Source organism: Balaenoptera ricei, chromosome X (assembly GCF_028023285.1).
Source record: "Balaenoptera ricei isolate mBalRic1 chromosome X, mBalRic1.hap2, whole genome shotgun sequence".
NCBI classification, from domain to species: Eukaryota; Metazoa; Chordata; class Mammalia; order Artiodactyla; family Balaenopteridae; genus Balaenoptera; species Balaenoptera ricei.
In genome coordinates, this window is record NC_082660.1 from 20,730,447 (window position 1) to 20,750,475 (window position 20,029).

General features: G+C 41.6%; 1 protein-coding gene and 1 pseudogene across 5 annotated transcripts in view; one reads left to right on the plus strand and one right to left on the minus strand.

Annotated features, from left to right (window-relative positions):
* Nucleotides 1–807, minus strand: LOC132357570 (glycine cleavage system H protein, mitochondrial-like; annotated as a pseudogene).
* Nucleotides 808–3,709: 2,902 nt separating this feature from the next.
* The window catches only part of ZFX (zinc finger protein X-linked), a 74,466-nt gene continuing 58,146 nt past the window's right edge, over nt 3,710–20,029 (plus strand). The window contains exon 1 of one of the 5 annotated variants that reach the window (XM_059911736.1): nt 3,710–3,956. The gene's annotated coding sequence lies outside the window, so the exon portion shown is untranslated. Of the gene's footprint in view, nt 3,957–11,081; nt 11,168–11,385; nt 11,717–11,957; nt 12,090–13,833; nt 13,853–20,029 lie in introns of those variants that run through there. The other 4 variants (XM_059911734.1, XM_059911733.1, XM_059911735.1 and 1 more) reach the window with 4 other exon arrangements.

The window sequence follows — 20,029 nt, forward strand, 5'->3', positions numbered from 1 at the left end:
TTATCCTTGAATTACATAATTTTTATAACTAGTTTTACCACAGATAATTTCAGGAATTCTGAGTATTATAACTGGAGACTAGCCTAAAAATCACAGGGTGTTGTGAAAAAGATGCATAGTGTTTATCTGAAATCATTAGGAAGTTAAGGGGTATTTTCTTCAGGCAACATTGTTTCAAGTAGTTTCTTTTGCTAAAAGTTGCTTTTTAAAAATCTATCCACCACTAATTTAAGACAACTATGCTAGATTAAGTTGTTTCAAACTAGTTTATTTAGGGGTTCCATTTTCACTCCTCAATAGATGTTATGTATTTCTCATATGCTTCTTCACTCATTAGTTCATCTAGTTCTGAAGGGTTACTGAGTGTCATCTTGATCAGCCAACCATCTTCATAACAAGATTTGTTGACAAGTCCTGGATTTCTGCTAGAGCTTCATTAATTTCAGTTACTTCTCCTGATAGAGGAGAATAGAGTTCACTAGCAGCTTTCACATTTTCCAAAGCACCAAATTCCTCTTGTTTGTTCAATTTTGTCCCAACTTCAGGCAGACTACAGTAAACAACATCTCCCAAAGCTTCCTGTGCAAAATTGCTGATTCCCACTGTTCCAACACCGTTTTCTGTTGTTACCCATTCATGTTTGTCTGTGAATTTACGACCGGACAGCAGAGCGGGGCCGGTGCGCAGCGCTCGGATGGCGCCCGCCCGCAGTCCCCAGGGCCGCGGCGGGCAGGGCGCGTTGGGCGCGGAGACGGCGCACAGGCTGCAGATCGCGGCCCGCACGCTGCGCGCCACTTGCAGCGCCATGTTCGCCATGTTCGCAGGGGTGCAAAGGGTCTCCGCCTGTGTGATCCTTTTTATGTATTGTTGGATTCGTTTTGCTAATATTTGTGAGGAGTTTTGCATCTGTATTCATCAAAGATATTGGCCTGTAATTTTCTTTTTTTGTAGTGTCTTTGTCTGGTTTTGGTATCAGGGTAATAGTATCTTCATAGAATGAATTTGGGAGTGTTCCCTCCTCTTCAATTTTTTGGACTAGTTTAAGAAGGATAGGTATAAGTCATTCTTTGTATGTTTGGTAGAATTCTTCAATGAAGCTGTCTGGTCCTGGACTTTTATTTGCAGGGTATTAATCATATTGTTAAGCGTTTTTCTATCCTTCTACGTATAAATTTCTTTATAAATTTCAATGTCTTTTTTTAATGTCAAACTCTACTAATGTAAGTATTTTCATATTTGATTTCTCTTAATTTGTATTTGTTTTATATGTTTCCCCTTCCTTTACATTAATCTTTTTGTTTCATTTTGTGCTTCATTTAAATAATATAAAATTGAATTTTAATCCAATTTGTGAATCTTAATTTTTAATAAGGGAGTAGATTCCATTTTTATTTATCATGATCACTAATACATTTGTTTTATTATTCATGTCATATTTTTCTATGCTATTTTAATGTTTCCTTATTTTTTATGTGCGTTATGATTTTTAAATTTATTTTTCTCTTTTGAGTATTTGATTTTATCTTCTTTGTTTCTTTGGAAGGCCTACATATTCCTTTTGATGCTGGTAACTATGACTTCTTTTTTTTTTTTAGCCGCACTGCACAGCTGTGGGATCTTAGTTCCCCGACCAGGGAGTGAACCCCAGCCCTTGGCAGTGAGAGCATGGAGTTCTAACCGCTGGACCACCAGGGAGTTCCCTGGTAACTATGACTTTTAAGTTTTTCAAAAGCATTCTGTGGGTCTGCGGAAGGTCACGTACATAGTATTTTATTTTATTTTTATAATTTATTTTATTTTTATTTATTTTTGGCTGTGTTGGGTCTTCGTTGCTGTGCATGGGGCTTTCTCTAGTTGCGGTGAGTGGGGGCTACTCTTCGTTGCAGTGCACGGGCTACTCATTGTGGTGGCTTCTCTTGTTGCGGAGCACGGGCTCTAGGTGTGCGGGCTTCAGTAGTTGTGGCTCGCGGGGTCTAGAGCGTAAGCTCAGTAGTTGTGACGCATGGGCTTAGATGCCTCACGGTATGTGGGATCTTCCCAGACCAGGGCTCGAACCCGTGTCCCCTGCATTGGCAGGTGGATTCTTAACCACTGCGCCACCAGGGAAGCCCCATAGTATTTTAGTAGCAAGAAAGTTGTCCGTTACTGTTAGGGTCACTTCAGAAGGACTCTGGAGGCAACTTAAAGAAGTTCCCACTAGCCACAGTTGGGATAATTTGAACATCAATAAAAATAACTGCATTGGGGAATTCCCTGGCGGTCCAGTGATTAGGACTGCAAGCTTTCACTGCTGGGCCCAAGTTCAATCCCTGGTCAGGGAACTAAGATCCCGCAAGCCGCACAGCGCAGCCCCCCCCCAAAAAAAATTGCAAAACACATTGAATATGTTTGAATCATGAGTTTATAATACTACCAAACAAACTTATTTTTTGCCTTAAAAAAAAACCTGATTAAGGTAGCAGACTTTCAAAATGGTGGGGTAAGGAGGTTGGGAGATACTCTCCCCGGTGAAATAACCATTTAACTAGTGAAAATTATTCTAAAAACCCAATCATTTAAAGTCTCTGGAATTTGTTCTAAGGACATACAGTGAATAGAGAAACATGTATTCAAGAAAATCTACTACAAACCTTAGTAAGAACCATGGGAGTCTGTGGCATTTGAGCCAAGAACTGCTTTCCATCCCCAGCTCAGTGTGATGGAAGCTCTATTCTTGGAAAATGCAGTCAGAAAGGTGCGGCCCCGTTTCCTCACAGCTCCTGGCCTAGAGCTATGGTTTCACTCCGGGAAGGGCAGGCCATTACCATCTCTCATCACAGCCAGCTCTGTGTTGCAGAAGGTATATCCAGGCAGGTGCAGGGCAGAGGGCTGGAGCTCCCTCCCCCTGCCCAGCCTCCACTGTAGGACAGAAGTTCTACTACACGTGCGGGAGGCTGTGTAGTACTGGGCCGTGATCACTCCTGCTCCAGCTTGCTCACAGGGCAAAGGTTCCATAACAGGAGGAGCAAGATGAGAAGACCACGGGCTACTATCCCTGCCCACTTACCCTCTTCTAGAGCAGATGTGTCACTCTGGGAGAAGTGGGCCACCATCCTCCCCTCCCCCCAGCTCAGGTATAGTAGTGCAGAGGTCCCCTTAGAACTTAGACCTGTGCCTGCCACACAGGGTGTGTTTAATATCTGTTCCGTATTATTGTGAAAGACAATTTGGCAGAGCACGCAAATCTTTGGTTACAATCTTTTTCTCCACAAAGTCTAGCTGTTGCTCCATTTTCTTCTGAAAGCTGATGTTGCAGAGAAGCCTGAAACCAAACTGGTGTTGTTGCCTTATAGCAGAGTGGTTAAGAGCTCTGGTCAGACTGCCTCGGTTTGTGTCCTGGCTCTTCAACTTACCCTGGATGTGCGACCTTGGGCAAGTTACTCGACCTCTCTCATCCTTACTGTCGTCATCTGTAAAGTGGGGCAGCTCCTAGACCTCCCTGTCGTGGACCCGTTGGATTTGTTAGCCAAACCATCCTTCCTCTCTTTTATTTGTCTATTTTTTCTCACCCTAACCTGTTAGTTCTGGGACTTCTAATCAGAGTGCCCTCAGCCCCTGGCCAAGTATCTTCCTCCCTCCTCTTGGCCACCGTGGTGGATCCAAGGGCAAGCACAGAACATAAAGACAACCGGTGTCCTTCTGTGGTGAAACCAGAAGAGGGACCCTGCCTTTCTTCTGGGGTAACTGAGCTGGGACAACGTGAGCCCGGAGCTGCGTGTGCCGCTCTGGGGGAAGCCTGCCTGCCCCCACGCGGAATGAGAGAGCTGAGGCAGCTGGAGAGCACAGGGGTCCTGACAAGATCGTCCGAGTTTCTGAACCCAGTCCCCTTAAAGGCCAGCACCGCCACTTTACTGGAACGCTATGAGGGTTAAACGAGAGCGTTCACGGAAAGCACCAAGTGGCGTGTGGAACTCAAGGTAAGCCCTCAATTAATGATGACTTGTTTTCTCCTGCCGTAATGATCGCAGGGTTTTTTCCCCCTTGTTAAAAGTTGTCGCCAAATGTGTCTGTGTGTAGGTAGTTCATTTTCCCTGAAGTGTGGCAAGTTCCTGCAGTCTGCAGATACAGATCTTCCTCAAGCTTAGGAAGCCCTTTTTCTCAAAGATCTTTCATTGCATGTCTTGTCTGGGAACAGCGAGTACCTGGGTGCTGGTGCTCCCTCTCTGTTCTCCGTATCCATCGACCGTCTCTCTCGTCGTTCTCTCCTCCACCTGTGCCTGATGAGTTCCTGGGGGCGTGCACGTGGGTGACAGTGTGAATCCCAATAGCGCTTGACTCCTTCCTTGTTCTACCCCCAACCCTCCTGGGCCACAGAAGGCCTGGGAGGACGAAGCCCCTGGCTGCCATGAGGCAGCCCCTTTATCCGGAGGGGTCCCGGGGGGATGGGCTTCGGCCATTTCCCGGGCCAGGGCCTCTGTCTTTCTAGCAGCAGTGCTGGCAGGTACCTGCCATACACGACTTCTCAGTGACAGACTTCAGGCAGAGTCGGGGGAAGAGCGGCAGCTCTGCAGGATCCCACAGACCACTGTTGCACAGGCCTAGCCTGGGCGCTCAGAGGAAATGCAGAATCTCAGGCCCCATTCAGGACCCACTGCATCACAAGGAGCGTTTCTCACAACCATCCCCAGGCGATTTGTGTGCCCGTTAACCTTTGAGAAGCTCTGCTCCAGAGCACAGGCCACTTTAACCCTTTTGTTCATAATCCTTTTTTTTTTTTTTTTTTTGGTCTACTCACAAAGTCATTCTTTACAGCAAAAACCTTCCCAGACTTTATCACCAGACCAGATCATGTCATGTCCTCTTTATTGCTTAGTTCAGCTTCATGTGAATTTTCCCTTAATGTAACGTTATTATCATAAAGTGGGGGCTCCATTGCCAGAGACTAGGAGTCTTACATGCACAGTCCACACTTCACTGAAACTTTAACTTTACTAGGTCAGATTCCTGCTGTGTCCTTGGCTCGCCTCACCTTTTGGAGAATTACGAAACTTTCCACATTTCTGCCAGATGCTTCTTCCTGTTTTGTTCTCAATTTGGGCTGTTTGTTTCTATTTGCTTGATGTCTGTATGCAAAAAACAATCAAAAAACATTTGTGGTTCATGTAAACACAGAGCACAATTCAAATTTGTTCCATATGAGATTCTCTAAAGAAGAATTCTTATGTCTGTAGTTGGTGAGAATATTTTTGCTTTAAACTTAAGGTTGAATGATCATTTCTTTTAGCATATTTATTTAATGTATTTTGGGGTGAAAAGTCATTATGTCATTAAAAAGGAGTCTTTGTTCAAAATGTGGAAGGTTTTTCAAGAGCTGCTTTAACAAACGTTGCTAGCTGAAAGGTCATCCTGTAAGATAGTTATGTTCTTGGCAAAAATTTAAAAGCATTAGCACATCAAGAGTTGGCGAAGGAATGGGGAACTGGGAATTCTCTTCTGCTGGAGGGAATGTATATTAGTACAGTCATTTTGGAAAGTAATATTGAAAATGTACCATATCCAGAAATTTTACTTCTTTATACTCCAAGAGAAAGTCTTATAAATGTGAGCAAAGAGGCATTTACCAGGATGTACTAGTATTTCTTAAAGCACTGTTGGTGTGTGGGCTTGGTTAAATTGCAGATTCCTCAGCCCTATACTGTACCTACTAAAAATCAGAATTTCTAGGAATTGAGGCCCAGGAATTTGCATCTTTAGCAAGGTGTTGTTCCCTTCCAAATTTGAAAAACATTGCTGTTTTCCTAATGTTGTTCTAATTTTATTTATTTTATGCTTAATTATGCTAACTGTTTTGAAAATAAGTGGTGTTATATGGTCCACAGAAAAGTGAGAAAGGAAGCAACTAATATCTGTAATGCTCGCCTTACTCCAAAGATTCTTTGAAATTTGAAGATAATCTTTTCTTTGTATGTTTATTTGTGTTTGTTTTTTAAACTTGCTATGGAAAATTTCAAATATATACACAAAGAGAATAATGCATCAAGCCCCCATGTGCCCATCCTACAGCATCAACAACTGTCTGCTCAAGGGCAATCTTCTTTCATTTATATCCCCCACCCACTTAACCCTCAACCTCTTTCCCGCCCCCAGCCTCCCAGATTAGCTTGAAGGCCATCTCTCATAGCGTATCATTTTATCTGTAAATATTTTGATAATGTATCTCTAAAAGATAAGGGCTCAAAGATATAATCACACCATCTTTACACTTAAACCAGATTAACAATAATTTGTTTATATCAGCGTTTATCCAGTTAGTGTTGATAGCAATCCAGTCAGTGTTCCCATTTCTCTGATTGTCTCATATTTTTATACTTATTTGTTTGACTCAAGTTTAAAATAAAGTTCATATACTTCAATTGATTGATATATTTTTTATGTCTTTTCTCATCTGTTGGTTTTCCCTCCAGTGTTTTTTTCCTTATAATTTATTTGTTGAAGAAAGAAGATCCCATAGTGTTTCCCACCATCTAGATGTTGTCAATTACATTCCCTGTTGTTTCATTGATAAGTTTCTCTGTCCTTACATTTCTTGTAAATTGGCAAAGAGCTAGGGGGTTGATCAGGTTCAGGTTTGATTTTTTTGGCCAGTGCATTGTGTACTTCAATTATGAGGCATATGTCTGGTTGTCACTCTGGTTAGCAGCTATTGATGATTGTTGCTTAGATCTGTTGATTTATTAGTGGTTGCAAAATGGTGATATTCTAATTCTATCAAGCCTTCTTCATGTATTAGTAGGAATACTTCTATTAAAAGAATATTCTTTTCATCAACTATTTGTTTAACCTGAGGTATAGTTCATACAGGATAAGTACTACTTGATCTTTTCCTTTACTAGTTTTCAAAATAATGGTTGGTTCTTTAGTATTCTCCAAAGGTGATCATTTTTTAGATATCAAGATATAATGCGGGGAGGTAGGGAGGTGGGAAGGGGGGCAAAAAAAAAAAGATATAATGCACATGCTATAAAATTCACCCTTTTAAAGTATATGATTCACTAGTTTCTTGTATACTCACAAAGCCGTGCTACCATCACCACTAGTTGATCATTTTTATTTACTTATTTTTAAATTTTTATTATAGTTTTAAAATATTTATTTATTTAGGCTGCTCCAGGTCTTAGTTGTGGCACGTGGGATCTTTGTTGCCGCATGAGGGATCTTTAGTTGCAGCCTGCATGCGGGATCTAGTTCCCCAACCAGGGATCAAACCTGGGCCCCCTGCACTGGGAGCGCGGAGTCTTATCCACTGTGCCACCAGGGAAGTCCCTAGTTGATCATTTTTAAAAGCCTCATTATAAATTCAGGAGCATACTTAATGTGTTTTGATCCATAGCAATTATTCTTTTAACATTCAAATTTTTTTCATCTTTAGCCAACTGGAGCCTCTTTAAACTGGCTCCTGAGACCTTTTGACACTTTTTCTTTTCTTTCTTTCTTTCTGTTATGAGGAGATATTCCTGGTTCATCTTGTACTTTTCTGCTCCAGCCCAGGAATCACAGGAACCCTGATTCCTTTAGTGGAAAATTGTATATAGAGGTCCCAATCTGGGTGCCTGGGGTGCTCATTATTACTGGTTATTCTAGACCTCATATATTGATTTTCACCTCTTTAGTGGAGCTAATTTGTTTGCTGTGTCCTGTGATTTATAATCCATGAGGTAGAATTCAGCTATTGGTGATTTTCAGGAATTAAACAATGTCTTATTCAACTGATGATTCGTGTGAAAAGTACTGTTCAAAAACCACCTAATTGTCAGTCATTGTTTATTTTAAAATTATTTCCCTTGGGGAGTGTGTGTGGTTTAAAGACTCAGAGTAAAAATTCTTACTTGGCATTAATTATAGTCAGCTGAATTCCAACATGATGCAACTTGCTCATGTTAAGATAAGTATAAGTATCAAGTACCAGATAAATGGTAAATTTTTATAGGGCATGCTTAGTTCAATAAAACTATGGTCTCTCTAGGGGAAAGTAAATTTTTTTTTAACCTTTGGGATATAATGTAATGAATTACCACAACTTTATTCAAGAAGGTCTGTATTTCTCATAAGCTAATAATTTATTGTTTCTTATTTGGATTTCCATCAGTCAGTGATGAGGAATGAAAAGCAACAGCTTCTTTTATTCTTTTTTTAACAGCTTCTTTTCTGAATAATCTTTTTCTGGAAAGATGATTGAAAGGTCTTGTATTATTCCTGGCTCAAGGACCTATAAACATGTCAGGGATTTTTAGTTAAGTTATTAAAACACTGTCAAAACCTTGAGTAGTTGCTTTTAACTATCTAATATACATTAACAGCTCTGAAGGAACAAATAAATTTTAGCACATAACCAAAATCCCTTTGACTGCTTTGAAACCATCTATTTTGTATTCACAGCATATGCCTTTGAAATGTTCTGCTCTCAATCTCCCTAAATAAAATTTCACTTTATTGTGTGTTTATTTAGGTGAGAAAATGAAAGCACTTAAGAATGCTTGTATTCAGCCATACACAGCCTCCTTATTCTGAGTTCCCCAAGGGCAAGCACCACATCTTTTTACTCCCTGTGCCCAGAATTTTCTAGGTCCCTAATACTAAAACAAGGAAGAAAAGTATCAATTCAAGAGAGGCTGCAGTAGGTCCTTTAAGTGCAAGGTGTCAGGTGCTTAACCACTTAGTGCTTGATTACCAAATGCTTTCAGTGATTTTAGGTGTCTTCAAGGTCCTACTGTGAATATTTTCACAACCTATATTGTGTTTTATTACATCGAACAATTCCTGATCTCTGCTGTTCACACTTCCTTTGAGCCTTCACTTTTATCACACGAGAATTTTATATTGAATGTAATTCCAGTAAAATGATTTTTATCATACTGTTTTTTACAGCCTTCCATAAATGGATTTGAAGTACAAATTATTTTCCCTTTTTTAAAAACGCAAAAAAAAAGTATAGCTGACCTCATCTGTACAGTCATCTATAGAATAATCTTTGTTGGACTCCAGTAATGGTTTATTTAATATAATTAGTAGAACTAGGCCATCCTTTCCTTTTTTCCCGTCAAAGTTAAGTCTCTTTATGGATGAAAAGTAATGGCAAGAGGCTCTTTAAAAGTATCGATACCTAAACTACTTCTGGTTTTGTAAATTGAGCAAACATCTTTTTCGTTTATGTTCCTTGACACTTTTTTCTTAAGTGCTAGTGGACTTTGAAGTATTTGATGGTAATTATGGAAGAACTAACAAGAATGCTGACATTAGGTTGTGTTCATGTTGCTTACAGTTACATGGTTGATGAGACCCCGTTCTTGACATGCCACAGCATTCAAAGCAGGCCCTTGGAAAGTACTTAAACGCTGGTTATCAATATTTTGAAATCACATTAGTGTAGGTATACAAGCTATTTCTCACTTTTTTTTTACTTGAAAAAAACATTAGTTTTATTTACCTTTCTGTGAATAGTCTATATCACAGCCCAGTGGAATTTTCTATAAATGATGAAGACATGTCAGTTATCATTTAATTGCTTGAAAAAAATCAAGGTTAAAGCCTTGAGAGGAAATTTACCATCAAGTACATTCTCAGAGATTACTTCTTTTTTACTACATTTTAAATTTTATTTATTTATTTATTTTTGGCTGCATTGGGTCTTCGTTGCTGCGCGTGGGCATTCTTTAGTTGCGGCGAGCGGGGGCTACTCTTCGTTGCGGTGCGCGGGCTTCTCATTGCGGTGGCTTCTCTTGTTGTGGAGCACGGGCTCTAGGCACGTGGGCTTCAGTAGTTGTGGCTCGCAGGCTCTAGAGCGCAGGCTCAGTAGTTGTGACTCACGGGCTCTAGGCGCGTGGGCTTCAGTAGTTGTGGCTCGTGGGCTCTAGAGCGCAGGCTCAGTAGTTGTGGCGCACGGGCTTAGTTGCTCCGAGGCATGTGGGATCTTCCCGGACCAGGGCTCGAACCCGTGTCCCCTGTATTGGCAGGCGGATTCTTAACCACTGCACCACCAGGCAAGTCCCTCACAGATTATCTTACTGTACCTTTGCTATTCCTTTTTGAAAGCAATTTTATAATTGTAAGAGGTCTGAGGGAAAGGACAACTTGCATTCTGGTAGTTTTAAAAAGTTATGACAGGAAACTAAAATACAAGGCCTCTGTATTTGAAGAGATTTCACACCAATATGCTATTTGCCTTATAACTTTTGTTTTATTTACTGTTTAGAAGTATACTTAGTGGACTTCCCTGGCGGTCCAGTGGTTAAGACTCCGAGCTTCCAGTGCAGGGGGTGTGGGTTTGATCCCTGATCGGGGAACTAAGATCCCACATGCCGCACAGTGCGGCCAAAGAATTTTAAAAAAAAATCAAAAAAATCTTTGTCTAACATTTAGTGAATTGAACGAAGAAATAAAGCATATCAGATTCGGATTAATGTAAAAGCTACATCATTTAGCGTTTAACTAGTAAGTTTTAAACATAATTTGGGTTCCAAGTTCAGTATGGAAAGAGTATAAAAATTTCAGTAACGAAAATGCAAAATACACATTTTTGGAGTTGATAAATGTTTTATTTACTCAAATACATATTTTTCTTTCTCTCCTAATTCTTTTTAAACTTTGAAAGACTTAAGTAGTTTGTAAAAAAACACCCAAATCCCAATTCTGCTCCTCCCTCTGTATTTTTAAAAGAATGTGAAAAATTCATTATTTATGAAACAATCACACAAGACATATTTCATAGACTCCCCAACTTTGAAACACGGATAGAGAGAAAATATACATTAAAAATTCATGTTCATTGCAATGTGCGAAACCAGTTTTAAAACGTAACCCTTATTTTTTCCGCCGTAAACTAATAAAATCAATTAGACTCTCTGATTGAACGCTTATTTAGAAAAAAAATTAAACGGTTTGGTAGGTGCTCTAGGATAACCCTTTTCCCCCTCCTTTTGCCCACGCACCCATTTAGACTGGCAAGCCTATTTTCATTTTATTTCAAAGATGTTTTTTTTTTTAAAGCGAAGGCAGGGGACGGCGGGGGTTGCTAAATTTATCTTCTTCTCCAGCCATGGGGATGAAGAAAACACATTTACTGCGGGCGGGGGTCTGAGGGCCTGCAAACAACTCGAGCAGGCGCTTCGGCCAGGACCGGCGCGGAGAGGCGGTAGGTCTCCGGGGAGGGCCCGGGGGGCGGCCGCGGCCCACAGGAGATGGTGGGGGGCGGCCGGGCCGGGTGCGGGCCGCCTGCCTCTCCGTGGGGTCGGCGGACCACGGCCCCGCGCGGACTTTACGGCCGAGGCGGCGGCAGCGGCGCGTGTGTAGCGGCGGCGGCGGGCGGGAGCGCGGAGGAGGTGGAAAGAAGGGGGGCGCTGTCACGGAGACTTCGGCCGCCGGAGACCCCGCCGCAGCGAGGCCACTGGGCTCCCCGGTCGCAGGGCGTGAGCGCGCCAACCGGGACACCAGGGAGACACACCGGGCGAAGGAGGGGGCCTATGTACCCTTCCGCATTTTCCTGGGTCTCTCTCCCGGGCGGTGACGTGACGTGCTGACGGCGGGCCCGTGCCGGGGAGCTGGGCCGCTTTTTGTCAGCTCCGAGCTCGGCCCCTCCTCCCTCCCTCCGCCCGCCCCACCAGCCGGAGCCCGGCCCAGTGCTCCAGAGAAAGGCCGGCCTGCAGCACCCGCCACCGTTGCCGACCGCCCGCACGCCCGTCCGGTGAGTTCCGGGCGCCGCCGCGGCCGCGGGGCCTAGCACGCGCGCAGGGGCCTGGTCCCGGCCTGGTCGGCGGCCCGCGTGGCGCCCTTCCGCGCTAGGCCGGGCGGTGTGGCGCGCGGCGCCGAGCAGGCCCCAAGGAGGCCGCAGTTAGGCCCGGGGAGGAGCCCGGCTGCCCCGAGCGGCGGCGAAGCTGCGCTCCGCAAACGGGCGGGGGTTGGGGGAGGGTCGGCCGGTGGCCCGGGACGCGGCCGATGGGCCCCGGGTCGGTGCCGCGTCCGGCCCGGGGCACTGCGCGGGGGCGAGGCCTGGCAAGGAGGCGAAGGCTGCAGGCGTGAGGTGAAGGCCGCAGGCCGGCCGGGCCGATTTTCGCTATGTAAATATCGGTGAGGGGGGGGAGGGATGGGGGACAAGATGGCGGCGGCTCGGCGCCTGCTGCAGGGGACGATTGAGGAGGTTGCTGGGAGGGGGAGCCGCCATCTTGAAGGCGGCGTCTGAAGAGAAAATTCCGCTACAGCCCGTAAGGGGGGGTCGGAGAGCGGGCGGCGGCGGTGGCGGTGGCGGCGGCTCCGGTGACGGGTCCCGGAGGCCCGGCACGGCAGCGTGTGCGCGCGGAGGGGGCGTGCTCGCTCCCCACAGCGGCCATTGCCCTCGCCGCCATGATGTGCGCTCGGGCTCTAGGCGCTCGGCGGCAGCGCCACCTTCCTGCCCTGCCTACCGCAGCCCCCGTGACTAGCTGCTGCTTCCGCTGCATTTTAGCCGAGCTGCCGCAGGCGGTCTTCGTCGGCGCCCAGGCGCTGGGGCCATCTCGTTCCTCAGCGTCCCCGGCCCCGCGCCTTTCCCCCGCCCTTGTACAGGTCACTTGAGGGTCCGCCCAGGCATGTGGACTCACCACGGCAAGTGGGACCCCAAGACATTTTATTTTTACCCCAGTGAAGTCACACGTGAATTAGAGTGCCTTAGATGCGGTTGTTTTCTAACAGTCACTGCCTTATCGAGTAAAGAAAGAAAGAAAGGAATAAAATTTTTTAAAAAAATTGATAGGAAAGAAGTTCTCAGTCTTTCATGTAGTAAGGGGAAAAGTGCAAATTGCACAGCACGGAAACGGAGAAATAAAAATTTTACGGAGTCGTTTGAATTTCATTAATTTGGAAACAACTTTCTAGAAAAGGTGCATTTAAGCTATTAGCGATCTGTTGGTAGTATTTACTTTTTTTCAGGAGTAAGAGAAGGGCAGAAGGTTTTATTTTCTTATTGAAGGACAACGTAATGTGATGCAGTATTTATTGTTCCTGTACCTGGTATGGTATTTAGTTTCTCTGTTTGATTTGAAAAATTCTAAGGTGGAATTCCACTCCTTAAAGTAGTTTTGATTGCATACTACACTACTGTGAACTCGGTGCTAGGTGCTCTGAAAGATTCAAAAGGTTCTTTTAATGCAGACGGTGGCTCCAAGAAGTTCGTTGTTCAGAGGCAGATGAGATGAGGTGAAATGCAGTGAAGTGCTGCCGGGAAGGTACAGCCAATTATTGGGGTTTCAGAGGAAAACGAGGTTAGGTGACATTTCTAGAAGGTTACTGAAGGATGGGTAGGACTTTGTTAGACTGAGATGGGGGTGGGGAAAGGGCATTTCAAGGGTGAAGCTTCTTCAGAAAACAGCAAGTATGTGTAATTTGGCTGGAGTAGACGGTGTAGGTAGGGGAGTGGTGGCTAAATAAGGTCGATGGAGCTTGCTTTCCAGGTGGAGGGGCTTATACTCAATGGGGGAGGCCAGGGAGCCCTCAAGTAGTAGAGTGATGACGCACCTGAGCCCGGCTTTATAGTCACTTAGCCCTTCCATTGGCCTAGGAAGTTTCAAAGTTGAGAAATAGAGTAACAACCAGTGTTTCACTGCAGGAATGATTATCAAGAATGTTCAGAAGTTCAGATAATTTTGCTACTTTTTCAACAATTCATCTGTGGTAGGCAGCTGCTCCTTTTTTCTGTCCTAATTTCTCACTCCAAGTAACTTTTTGCTCAAGAGTTATTATAATCTCTGTAGTAAACAAATGGGGAGGGGTTTCTAGCTTTTCATTTACCGTGGTTGAAAATTACAGGACCAGTGCTGTGGGTTACTTTACGAAACTGAGGAATGAACCTGTAAGTATCCCCATGGTAATTTTTAAACAAGTCACAGTTTTGAAAAGTAGAAGAGCGATGATTAAAAAGGCAGCAGCCTTCAGGTGGTCTTTTTGGAATCCCTGTTCTTCCATCTGGTAAGAGGAGCCACCTTTTTGATTAAGAGGGTAATAACTAAGGCTGTTTGCTAAGCTAAGCCTTCTCATGTTTTGATTAATATTTGAACTATTCTCGATGCACATTTTGGGAATGTGTTTCCTAGAATTTTGATACGTAAATTTATAGGTAGCATAAGTATTCACCAGAAAGTTGTTTCAGTTTTTCCATTTTTCCTAAACTGCGACAGGTCAGAACAGTGATTGCTCCATGAGAGGAAGGGAAGGAACTGAATATTCTCATGTTTATCTTAGAGGGCTATGGTTTAGAAAAGTTTGAGACACAGTGCGTTCTAGGAGGCTGACTAGAAGCAAGTTGCTAAAGCAGTCTGTGGTTGTTGAGATGGTAAAGGTAAACATAAACTTGAAAGAACCAGTTGCTTTATATCTTGACAGCTGGGAAAGACATAGAATTCTAAAAGAGAATCATATTGCTGCACACGCAGTGCAGCAGCAGTACATGTTCCAGTACAGCAAGAGTGGATGATTAAGATTAAGAGTTGGACTTCAGTCATATAGTTAAGAAGACAGGCGTGTAAGGTTTGGAAGGATTTCTGTCGGAAACAGTTAAAGTGCTTTTTGCCTGAAAGGGTGGTCTGGAAAACTGGTGGAACAACAACTATCTTGGATAAATGAGGTGTTGGTTTTTAATTTGTGTATCTTTCAGATAGATGCAAGTTTCCTTTTTTAAAAGCATGCTCACAATGCATTGAAGAAAAACTTTTTTCCACATTGCTTTTTGTAAATGCTTTGTCTCTCAACCTACCTGGACTTGTATTGCCACTTATGACCTTGTTTGTACTATTTGTGTTTATGCACACTGGCAGTTCCAGAGTTTTTCTTTTTTACTCTTAAACTCCTCAACCTGTCCTTGAAACCCCTCAGCCTCAGCAGAGATTACCTAATCTTTTACTTAAGCCAGAAAGATAGACAGCCATCTGATCTAAGCAATTGAATTTTCTTCCTTCCACTTCATATTCTTCCTTTGTCTCTCCCTAGGCTGTCCTCCTGTTCTTCACTTGTGGCAAGAATTGGCCTCCTTCAGGCCCAGATGCTCTGCCTGTGGGATCCACTGGTCCCAAAGGATGGAGCTCTGTCAGTGTGATTCTGCCACTTGCATCATTGCCCTCTAACTCTGCTGATGCCTTTCCCTCTCCTTATAAACATTCCTAGGTTTGCTCATCTTACAAAAACCTCAGCTGTCTTAGCTCTCCTTTCACCAGCATTTTCATTTCTTTGCATTCCACTATTCCTAGATCCACTGTTTCCCAAATTGGGAAACTTCTACAGCATGTCAGCAGGTGTGTTATATAAAAGTGTTCTTTGTTTCAGAAACTCTATACCTTCTCTGCCTTCTGTTATGGGATTTTCCTCAAGGTCAGTTGTCTACCCTGTTCTCTTGAATCTTCTTGCGTGGTTTTGGTGCCCTTTACCATGCCCATCCTCTAGTTTCTCTAGCATTGCCTACTGACCACCTCCTTTCAGGTGTCTTACTGTCTCAACATGGCTGAAACCAAATTTATCTGGAACATAGTAGATGCCCAGTACTATTTATTGGGAAAAAAACTTTTTTTTAAACGCAGAGCCCCTAAAACAACTCCTGCTTCTAGCTTTCTTTCTGTTTATGGCACCATCATTTTTCCAGGCTCATTCTTCTGTGTCATATAGCAATGTAGGTATGTTTTAATTTAGCATTTAACCTTTTATATTTTAGATCTGTATTTATATTTTTGTTATCTTTTCTAAACTCTGGATGTAGAGACAGGTTCTCATTTATCCTTGTCCCAGAGCATTACCTGGTACATGGTAATGACAGTTACCTAAAAGCAATTCTCTCAGTTTTGGGGTGCAGAGAATTTTGTGTAGTTGAATCGTTTTCAACTATTCAAGCATCTGTCTAGTCACTGTATCCTTTGAGCAAGGGGTGTGCGCAGTAAGGCATATGCCACATAAGCTGAGTAGCCCCCGCCCGCAGCACTTAAGCTTGGGGTTAGTATGGCCAGTGTATACTTAGTCCTGTCAAATTAGTTTTCCAAAGAAATTTTTATAAAATCCAGGAATCTTGTAACTATATTTTACTCGAAGGGAGGTAACATTTTAAGGAAGCTACGTGGCCTTGAAGAATACAGCCATTAGGATTGAAAAAATATTTAAAATTTTAAAATTATGAAATATTTCAGAATTACTGAAAGGCAGGTATCGCCTAGATTTAACAGATCTTAATATTTTATTACATATTTGCTTCATAACTTTTTGTGTGTTTAAAGAAAGAAAACCTCACAGATTGAAGAGTGCCTCCCTATCCCATTCCTGTCTTTTCTTTGCCAGAAATAACCACTGTCCTAATATGTATGTACCACAAACAATGTCAAGTACTGCTTTATGTGTTTTAACTTTACATAAATGGTATCATACTGTGTTTATCATTTTATATATATATTTTTTCACTTAGCAATGTGTTTTTGAGATTTATTTATGTTGTATGTAGATCTAGTTTAGCGGTTCTCAAGAGTGTGCTCCAGGAATTCCCAGGGATCCCTGAGATTCTTCCAGCCTCATTCTTTTGTACACTGCACAAGTACTGTACAGAGCCTCCACGAAACGTGATGTCATGATAGATTGAACACAGACGCAGTTATGGGAATCCAGCTGTCCTCTATTAAGCCTGTCCTTGAAGAGATTTGCAGAAATGTAAAACAGTGCTACTCCTTTCACAATTTTTTGTTTTGAAAAATAGTTATTTAAAAATGTTCATGTTTAGGGCTTCCCTGGTGGCGCAGTGGTTGAGAATCTGCCTGCCAATGCAGGGGACACGGGTTCGAGCCCTGGTCTGGGAAGATCCCGCATGCCACGGAGCAACTAAGCCCGTGAGCCACAACTACTGAGCCTGCGCGTCTGAAGCCTGTGCTCCGCAACAAGAGAGGCCGTGACAGTGAGAGGCCCGCGCACCGCGATGAAGAGTGGCCCCCGCTTGCCACAACTAGAGAAAGCCCTCGCACAGAAACAAAGACCCAACACAGCCAAAAATAAATAAATAAATAAATAAATAAATTTATAAAATAAAATAAAACACTCATCTTTAAAAAAAAAATGTTCATGTTTATATACAGTGGGTTTATTTTTTATGAATACTTTTAAGGTGTCTGAGATTTAATTTCTAATATAAACATCTCTAGATAGAACCCACATAAACAAAAACTCTTTGAGGTCCTCAATTTTTGAGTGTAAAGAGGTCCTGAGTCCAAGAAGTTTGAAAACTACTGATCTAGTTCATTCATTTTACTTGTATTTTAATGTATAAATATACTGTGGTTTATTTATCTATTCTTAGGGAGGGGCCATTAGGTTGTTAGCAGTTTTCTGCAATCTCACAACAATGTTGTTGTGAGCATCCTTATATGGGGTTCTTCTCTCTTGGGATTATAGAAGTAGAGTTGCTACATTCAAGAGTCTGTGCATTTGTCAGCTTTACTGGGAATTGCCAAATGTCAAATTGTGTTCCATTCGACACGCCCATCAGCTATGTATGAGCCTGTTTCTCCAGACCACTGCCAAAAGATTAGACTTTGCAGTTTTTTCCAATCTTTTAGGTATAAATGGCATCTCATTGCTGTTTTCATTTTGCATTTCTTAGATTACTCGTGTTGTTGAGCCTTTTTTCCCACGTATTATTAGCCATTTGAGTTTTCTGTGACTTGCTTGTGCCTATCCTTGGTCCATTTTTTATTGGATTGTTGCCTTTTTCTCATTGGTTTATGGTTATTCTTTTTATATTCTGAATACTAATGGCTTGTAGTTTTATACACTGAAAATACCATTTCCTAGTCTGTGGCTTATTCTTTAGCTTTGTTTATGGAATATTTTTTTGTGTAGGACTTTTTAATGTGAAAGTAGTCAGTTTCCTCAGTTCTTTTTCATTTATGGTTTATGTTTTCTTGTATCTGCAAGAAATTCTTTCCCTGCCCCAAGGTCATAATGATACTGTGCTTTTTCATATTTAGGTCATTAATTCATCTGGAATTTTTTTCTCTATTGTGTGATATAGGGATCTGATTTTATCTTTTTAATATGAATTTGCCAAGTAGTTCAGCCTTTCTCCTCACTAATTTGTAATGCAACTTGTGAAGTTTATCGTATTCTCACATATATACATCTGTTTCTACTTTCTTCTGATTTCATGGGTCTGTTTGACTATATACCTATACCACTCTGATTTAACAATGATGGCTTTATAGTTAAATCTTAATAAGTGTTCTTTTTCTTCAGAGTTTTAAAGCTATTTTCCTTCCTTTGTTTATTTTTGGGTCAGTTTGTTGGTTTCTATGAAAAACTGTTGGATTTTTATTGTATTTGCATCAAATTTACAGAATAATATATAGATACATATAGATGTATGCTAAGTAGTGGAGCTGGGGTCTGAATCTGGGCATAGTCTACTGCTTTTCATAAAGCTCTTGCACAACTTTTGTTAGATTTTTTGCTAGAAAAAAATTTTGTATAATTTTTGTTATTGTGAATAGGATTTTCTTTTAGATACTGTTTCTGTATTGATCATGTAACCTTGCTGAACTTTCATATTACCATATTTCATAGATTCTGAAGTACATCCCGCCCCCATTTTAATATGTCAGAGATTCATATAGATCTTCATTTGATGGTGTCCTATAATCACTGTTGTCCAGGTAGCAGTCATGATGTAGTTATTGTTTTTACATGCACATACTTGGTCAAGACTCTTCATTTTGTCATCACTTAAATGAGTATGTGCATTGTTTTAATTGTGTTTTAATTTCACACCCAACAATACAACTGAAGGCAGAAGGAATTGTGAGGTGGGTGTCTTACTGGAAAGAAAATCACATAGATAATTATGGAGCATTTTAAGAAATGCTGCATCACCAGCACTCTTGTTGGTAGAGGACAATATTGTTAGGAAAGATTGAATAGCTATGAGTAGAAAAGCATTCCATAGTAGGACCCTGAATGTGAAGTTTTAGGAGTACTCTACCAATTTCTTTTTTTTTTTTTGCGTTTCATCATTTATTTAATGTTTAAGCTCTCACACTAGATTTTTACATGCTGGTGACCACTGACAAATTATTTCTCCCACAGAACTATAACCACATGTTCGCGGACAGTATAAATATATGGTTGAGCTAATGTTAATACACATCACCATTTTATCAATTACATAATAAAACAAATTGTCAAATATCCAAATATTAAGTTACACAGCTCAAAAAGCATATAAAATATTAAATGTCTGCTCAATTCATTAGCAGAAGCCCCTTTTTTTTTGTTCAAGAGAGGTTGGGAATCACACTTCAAACAAAAATAAAATGGTAAACAACTTCAGATAAGTTTGAAAGAAAATTACAAGAATTTCAGAAATTTTATGATTAAGAATTGTTTTAGCTACAATAACAAAGTATTTCCACCTTTTAAAAAATATTTACTAAATTAAAGCACATATTCTACATGTTCTGCACAAGACAAAGACAACATTTTACTAAAAATATTTAATAGCCCCCTCCCATTCTTTTTTCAGGCCCTCCCTGTAGGTTGTACCCCAAAGTGCAAACATTAAAATTAACTGTAAGGCTTTTTTGTCTGGAGACATTAAAGACATGTGCTTCTTTTACAATGTAGATTTTCAAAATGGAGGTCTTCTATTACAGCACAAAATGAGATTTATAGAAAGACATTAAATAATCACTGTAAGACTTGGTTAATTAAAAAAAACCAAAATGAGCAAATCTGATGTATACTGGTATGAATGTGGAAGACGTAAGCATATTGTGAGCAAATAACATTATAGGCCCTACTTTCTATGTTTGAAATGATGGAAGGAATAAACCACATAAGGTCCAGAGTTTTCTTAGTTCCTGGGATTTTAGTTCTACGTGATACTAAAAATATACAAGTATTGTGCTGGGTATTTTGGCACCTAGTCTTTCTAAATTTCTTACATATTGGTAAGATTCTGGCATGGAAACAGATTTAAAGACATGACTCAATACTGCATGATTTCAGGAAAGGTCAA